Source organism: Corvus brachyrhynchos, unplaced genomic scaffold (genome assembly GCF_000691975.1).
Source record: "Corvus brachyrhynchos isolate BGI_N302 unplaced genomic scaffold, ASM69197v1 scaffold155, whole genome shotgun sequence".
NCBI classification, from domain to species: domain Eukaryota; kingdom Metazoa; phylum Chordata; class Aves; order Passeriformes; family Corvidae; genus Corvus; species Corvus brachyrhynchos.
The window spans coordinates 1,970,250-1,977,858 of record NW_008238434.1 but is presented as its reverse complement, the minus strand read 5'-3'; positions in this window follow the sequence as shown (position 1 = coordinate 1,977,858).

Here is a 7,609-nt window from a genome sequence, read left to right as displayed (position 1 = left end):
CCAGGCAAAAAACACCTCACAGCCGGCAACGAGAGACATGGCGAGTGTTCCCCGATGCAGAGCCCAGACAAGATCAATTTCTCAGCAGCAACTTACAGACACTGACTTTCTTCCAAGTCAGAGAGAAAGGAAAAGTGAGATGCCATGAAGGGAAAACGTGGCGGCACCAAGGTCGGTGGGGAAGGGAGAGGACGGACGGAGGTGCTCCAAACACCGGAGCTGAGATTCTCCTGCAAGCCATTGTTTCTCTTTCATTCATTGAAGTGCATGGGGAGTGCAGAGATCCACGCGCAGCCCGTGAAAAAGAGCGCTCCCGCCAGAGCGCAGAGATGCTGAGAGGCTTTAGAGACTGGAGAAGAGAGCCTTTGCTCTCAGGCTGGAACAGCTCACCCTTCAAAGACTAAAACCCCATGAACCATTGTGAGCCACGCTGGCAGCTGTGGGAGGACCCGTGGGAGAGATTTTTCACTGCAGCAGATTTGGGCAGGCTGTTGTTTGTGAAGTTTGAAACCACGCTAGAGAAGTCCACAGAGAACTATCTCCTGTGGGAGGGATCCCACGGCACAGCAGAAGAAACTCTTTTCCATAAAGAAAGATTCTTAAGATATGAAACACTGACCAAAACCCCGTGTTTGTTTCTCTTGCACGGGTTGGTGGAAGGAGAGAGGTGCTGGAAGAGAAAAGAGTTCTGAAAGTTTCCTTTGGTTTCTCATTATTCCTTTTAATTATGTTAGTAATAAATTTTCTTTATGCTACTTAAGTTTGGACCTGTTTTGCCTTGAAGTTTTCCTTTTTCCTCAATAATCCTTATTTTACCTCATGAAAATGAAGTTTTAGTTGCCCGCCTCTGCTCAGCTATACCAGAGGCAAGTAAGTGAGTAGTTTTTCATGGTGCTTTGCGCCTAACCAGCATCAAACCGCCACAGGGAGGGACTGGTGTGTGCACCGATTCCCAGCTGTGGGAAGAAGCTGTCAGTCCCAATTAATAATTACACAGACCCTCTTACAAAAGGTCATCTCAATGTGTAATTGTCTTTGAAAAGGGGATTTGTTACATATTTCCTCTCATTCTCAAGCACAGTGCTGCAGGTGACACCCCTGAAGGACAGGATGACATCCAGAGGCACCTGGACACGCTCCAGGAGTGGCCCATGGGAATCTCAGGAGGTTTAACAAGGGCTGCACCTGGTCAGGGCAACCCCTGGGATCAATCCAGGCTGGGGATGAGCAGCTGGAGCAGCCCTGGCAGAAGGATTTGGGGCCGCTGTGGGTGAGAGCTGGACCTGCCCCAGCCCAGAACCCCCCATGGCCTGGGCTGAGCCCCCAGCGTGGGCAGCAGGGAAGGGATGGGGATTCTGCCCCTCTGCCCCTGTGCTCAGGTGAGAGCCCACCTGCAGAGCTGCCCCAGCCCTGGGGCCCAGCACAGGGAGGACCTGGAGCTGCTGGAGAGGCCAGAGGAGGCACCAGGATGATCAGAGGGATGGAGCAGCTCTGCTGGGAGGAAAGGCTGGGAGAGTTGGGATTGTTCAGCCTGGACAAGGGAAGCTTTGGGGTGACCTCATTGTGTCCTTGCAGTGCCTGAAGGAGCTGATAGGAGACATGGAGAGAGACAATTAACAGGGTCCTGGACTGACAAGACAAGGGGGAATGGCTTCCTACTACCAGAGGGTGGATTTTGATGGGATATTGGGAAGGAATTGTTCCCTGTGAGGGTGCTGAGGCCCTGGCACAGGGTGCCCAGAGAAGCTGTGGCTGTCCCTGGATCCCTGGCAGTGTCCAAGGCCAGGCTGGACAGGGCTTGAAGCAATCTGGGATAATGAAAGGTGTCCCTGCCCATGGCGGGGGTGGGATGAGATGAACTTTAATGCTCCTTCCCCCCCAAGCCTTGCCATGATCCATGATGTACATTTATATCCATAAACACCCAGACACTCTGCCTGAGGAAGCTCCTGTCTCTGTGTCTTTCTGCTGCTGTGAATTGCTGTAACAGTTTGTTCTCCCTTGCACCATTATTTGCAGGGTAGATTCTGCTGATGGTTTTCTGTTACTAATATGCAATGCAAAATTCCTGATAAATGAGGAACAGCTGTTGGAGGTGGCTGAGAGAGCACAAAGACGTTTGGTGAGGTATCCAAGGATGCCAGAAACGTCTCAGGCACTTGATGCACACTTTTTCAGACAGATAGGACATAACTTATCCTTACATCTCCTAATGCAGTTGCCTCCAAATGGGAGGCAAGCTATGGATTCTGCTCCTAGACCCATGCAGGTGTTCAGTTATCCCCATAATCTTTCTCTAGGAGCCCTGACTGGTTTAGCAGGGGATGATGCTAGCAGTGTGGAGCAGTTATGTCACCCAACTCCTGAGCCAGCTGTGCTTCCCACACTGCTGTGGCAGCTGGCTCTGGGCTGGGAAGCATCCCTAATCACAATGATGTGATTCTTCCTCTCCATCAGTGCTTGCAGCTTGATGCTTTCTAATTCCTGCCCTGCTCCAGCCTCTCTTTGTCACTGGCCCTACAATTACCAGAGTTATTCATATCATTATGCTGTTGGAGGAGATAAGGTTAGACTGCTGCACAGAGATATCCCACAGTGTGGCTGATGCAGGATGTTCTAATGCAAAGGGAAAATCAAAAACCTACAGAGAATTTTAAAAACCCAAACCAGTCAGCCTGGCTGTGGAAACGCTGTAAAACACCACCAGGCTCTCACCAGTTTGTACCTACACTGATTAAATAAGCATTTTATGTACCTCATTTCACCTACTCAGTTGCTTAATGGTATGGTTCTCTCATGTTCCTCCCACTCTCAACTGGGACAACTTGGAATTTATATGGTAATTAAATGCACCCCATTTTAATTAGCCTTTTTCTAAAATATATAAATATGGCACTGCTAATCAGGTGATTTCATTAACCCTTTTTTCGTCAGAATTCATCCGCAAATATCAGTGGTTCTTTCTTGCTCTAATATCCCTGCTTCAGATAGCAGGAGATTATCTGTGGAGCAAAAGGAATTGGTCATAATTATGACCCAGATTTAGAGACAGAGCGATGTTTTTCAATTCATGTTGCTGCATTTGACAGCTTCCAGCTTCCTTGTGCCTTAGCAATAACAAAGCCATTGGCAGAAATGTTTAACAGCAAAAAAACCCCACCCCAAAACAGGCAAAGAAGGGAGCTGTAATCAAGCTAAATCCTTATTTTCAGCTCAGGAATCTTTCCTAAGCATGGCCTGTCAGCTGCTTAAGATGTGGAGCCAGGAGTAAAAGGGCACAGATTAGCCCTCTGGAAAAGAGCATCCATTAGACACCACCACGGACTGAGGCAGGATGGGGGCCTGTGGAACCTTTTCCAAATGGTAATGGGACAGAGAGGGTCAATTGGAAGGAGGATCTGGGTGGGAATGGCTATTAAACACCGGCATGCAGCACGAGGAAATGTTAACGAGTCAGAAATTGCTCCTCATAGGCATCAGAACTCTTGTTTTATTCCTAGCAGAGTAGAAAGGTCCCCAGGTGTGATGAGATGAGAGCTGTCCTGGGGAACACGAAAGGCAGGGGGAACACTGAAGATCATTTTGTGACTGCAGATAGAGCAAGCTCCTCTTCAGGGTTGCCTTGCCAACTCAGAGTTTAGATGTTTCGAATATGCTTACTCAGGTGCCATTAGTTACCCATTTCAACAGCTCAGAGTAGGAGGGAGAAGTCTCTGAATTGGTGTGTTCAGAGTTATCATGGGAGAAAACAATCCGTGCCTTTCAGATTCCAGAGCCACGTTTCCAATCAGCAGCTCTGCATTGGAAAAACACCTTCCTTTTGTTTCCCTGGCCCTTCCTGTTGATTCTACACTACCCCTCCAGAGACAAAAGAACAAATGTCATCCCCAGAAACAACGGAGCAGCACAAGAAACCCCGCAGAAGCTGGCATGAAGAAGAATGAGGTTTTCTTGACAGTGCAACTCGAGGTTTGTCACTACTACTGGCACTTCTTTGTTACACTTCCTGGGGAAGGAGGTTCATATCCCAAATAATAAAAATGAATGGGAACATCACTGTTCAGCTCTGTTACAGTGCAAATGGGCAGCAGGTTTCTCACCCATCCTTGGCTGGGGAACGTGGGCTGCAGAAAGGACAGGGGGAGAAAATGAAGAATAATTAAACCATATGGCTCTTTAGTTGTGATCTATCTCAGTGACAGGATGTCAGGTACTTTGTGTTGTACCTGGATCAGAGACACACACCCAAAAAAATGGTGTTTTACTACAAACAAGGGCCAGAATAAATACCAGAGAGTGACAAAATCTCTTTGTTACTTTGCATTCTAGAGTTCCCTTTTGTCTTCTGACTTCTGGCATTTTCCAGGTGTATCATAGTGCAGACCAAGTAGTGCAATCTTTAATAATGTTAAAGATTTAGTTATTAAACTGCTTTTGAAATTGTTTCATCCTAGTGCAAAACACAAATACCTGATGTTTAGAGGTTTGTCAGCTACTTGTGTTAAACACTGAAAATTTAAACTGGAGTAATAGAAATGGGAGACTTCATCAAAATTTTAAATGCACAGATGACAGATGTGTGAAAGTGTTTACCTTTCCACAGAATCATTAAAGTTGGAAAGACCACCAGGATCATCAAGTCCAATCTTTGACCAATATCCCCACATTGTTAAGTGCCACATATACTCATTTTTTGTATATTTGATGTATTTAAATCCCATTGGCTCTGAATTCTGAGCTAGGACAGATTGCAGTGATTTATTCCTATGAGGTGCATACCCTTTCTGGTAGTTTTGGCAGAAGAAAATCCACATTTAGTAAGACAGCTGATCCAGAATAATAAGGACTCACAATAGGAAAAACACTGCTTTCCTTCCTCCTCTCCTCCTTCCCACAGCTGTTACTGAAGTTTGTTTGTAAGCAGAGGTTGTTTTTCATTGCATTTGAGGAAATTTGTGTAAACCAGAATTGAGAGAACACAGGACTTATGAAAACTCAGGGGTGTCAAATCCACAGCAATAATTCTTTGTGGATATAATAGCACACTGCTTTTCCTTTAAAGTTTTGTTTCAATTTCAATGACACCTCAGTGATCCTTTTACTTGCTATTTTACCTTAATTTATCCCCTCAGGTCTATAATTTCATGAGGTGATACTCTATTAAAAATGTTAACAAGATTCCAGACACCAAAAAAGGCACCATGCAGAGTTGGAAAGGCAAAGTCAAATTTATCAGGGAGAATTAGAGCAGCCGTTATGGAATAAAAATTGTGTATTATAGTAAATATTTTCCTCCCTGTGTAAAGAGCATATTAAAACAAGGATACACCAGAACAGGACTTGTGATAAATGTACTCCTAAATGTATCCTATAGCAACCTTTTACTAATAAACTGGGAAATTTTTGATGGAGAGCTGGAAGTGTGTTTTCAGGTTCTTACAAAGGCTGTTGAGCAATGTTACCTTAGACCTTCAATGTATATGAAATCCTAAAAAATAATGTAGGTTCTTTGCTCCTTGCATAAGATGATGCTCACATTCTTCAAACATGCCCTTAATTGCAGTATGAACTGAGCTGAACTGGTCTGAACTCTGGAGAGTTGTGTTCAAAAGCTTAAAACCAGGCCTTACTCATGTGGAATTTGGTCTGTTTGGTCCATTGATTTCTTTGGGCTCTAATAAGACTGAAACTTTTACTGCTGCACATTCAGTGGCACTTCCAGAAATTCAACTTTTATCTCCACATTATGATTTCTTCTGTTGTTCTGTTCAGCCCATGTGTTACCTCAAAAATACCCTATCACCTCCCAGAGATCAATAGCAGAATCATTTCAATTCTTCAGGAAATAAGAGAGTCCTTAAAAATAAGAACTAAATCCCATACTTCTGTGTGTGTATAACTTTCCTTGTTAAAAGCACAGTTTGTTTAAAATCTTTAATTACTTTACCTCTTGTGTATGCACGGTGCACAAGGAGGTGTAGCCATCCAGATAATAAGGCTATAAAAGATGAAAGTCACAAAATAAAATGTCTGGTTTTGTTTTCCATCTTCCCTCTTCAAAAGAAATAATCTCAGGCAATACAGAGAGAAGATAAACACAGAATGCTGTTAAAAGTGAAATGAGAGATAAAGAAAATATTTACTTCCTGAGGTATTCCCACCCGATATAAAAGATAAAAAATTGGACTTTCAAGATGATATTGATGGAAATATTTCCCTGATTTATTTTGCCATTTCCCAGCCTTAGTGTGTGTGCAGAATGTGGTGTCCATTAAAATAATGACATTTTCTGGTCTTCCAGCCAGTGCTAACTAATCTTTCCTTGAACTGTGGAAACAATAAGATTTTCTGGGTGTCATAAAATAAGTATTTTGGTTTATCTTTCTCTTCTTTATGATGTTGTCAGCATAAAAACCTTGCTGCTGTATGCTTTGCTTTTAATATATTTGATGTCTTAAAGGTATCGAATTTGGTAGAATTAGCAGTGAATATATTTGGGAAAATCATCTCACACCCCCCCAAAATGCAGCTCCTGCTGGGGGAAAATGTGCCATCCACTATAATAACTGCAGCCAAGGAGGATAAAAAGGGAAGAATAAACACCCAGGAAATTCAGGGCTAGGAAGAACCTGTTGGAACTGAATTACGAAAATAAGTGAAAGTGGAAATATTGTCTGCATCTCCCATGTTCATATCATCTTCAATTTTTGGGCGGCTGCACTGAAGTAAGGTAACTCCCTTAGTTAAAAACTGAGAGCTAAATCATTCCAGAATTTTGAAAGATGCACATCAGATGGAAACTGAGCCTGTCCTTGAACCATGGTGCAAATTCTCCAACAGTTCATGTTAGAAATAGTCCAAAATTTACAAGAAACCTGGAGAGTTGACCTAAATGTGCATCATAAAGTGCATATTTTTGTGAAGAAAAAAAAGCTTAGGATTCTTTACTAAACTTCACCAAAGCAAATATTGTGGATACCTAAGGACATTACTGTTTCTGGGCACAGCTCTGAATGAGGAAAGGCTGGGAGAATAGGGATTGTTCACCTGGGGAAGAGGAGGCTCTGGGGTCACCTCTTTGTGGCCTTCCAGGACCTGAAGGAACTGACAGGAAACATGGAGAGAGACAATTTACAAGGGATGGAGGGACAGGACACAGGGAATGGCTTCCCACTGCCAGAGGGCTAGTGGAAGGTGTCCCTTGCCCATGGCAGGGGGTGGGACTGAATGACCTCTAAAGATCCTTTCCTGCTCATACACCACCCATCTTTCACACACCACCACCCTGCTCACCCTCCTCACTTGTCCACCTCAATCCTTGTTTTCAGCATTTCCTTTTTCTCCATAACCTCTCTATGTCAGCAAACACAAAATGCCTTCTCTAAACCATGAGAAATGTGGGGTTTTGGTTTATTTCAATTTTTTTTTCACTTTGTTGTTGTTTGGCACTGGCAAAACACGCACCCACAACAAAAGCCATTCACTCACTGACCCTGCCACAGCTGGGCAGAGGAGAGAAAAAAATTAATGAAGGGTTCATGAGCTGAGATAAGGACCGGGAGAAAACACTCCAAGGGCAAAACAGGCTCAGCTTAGAGGTACAAAGTGA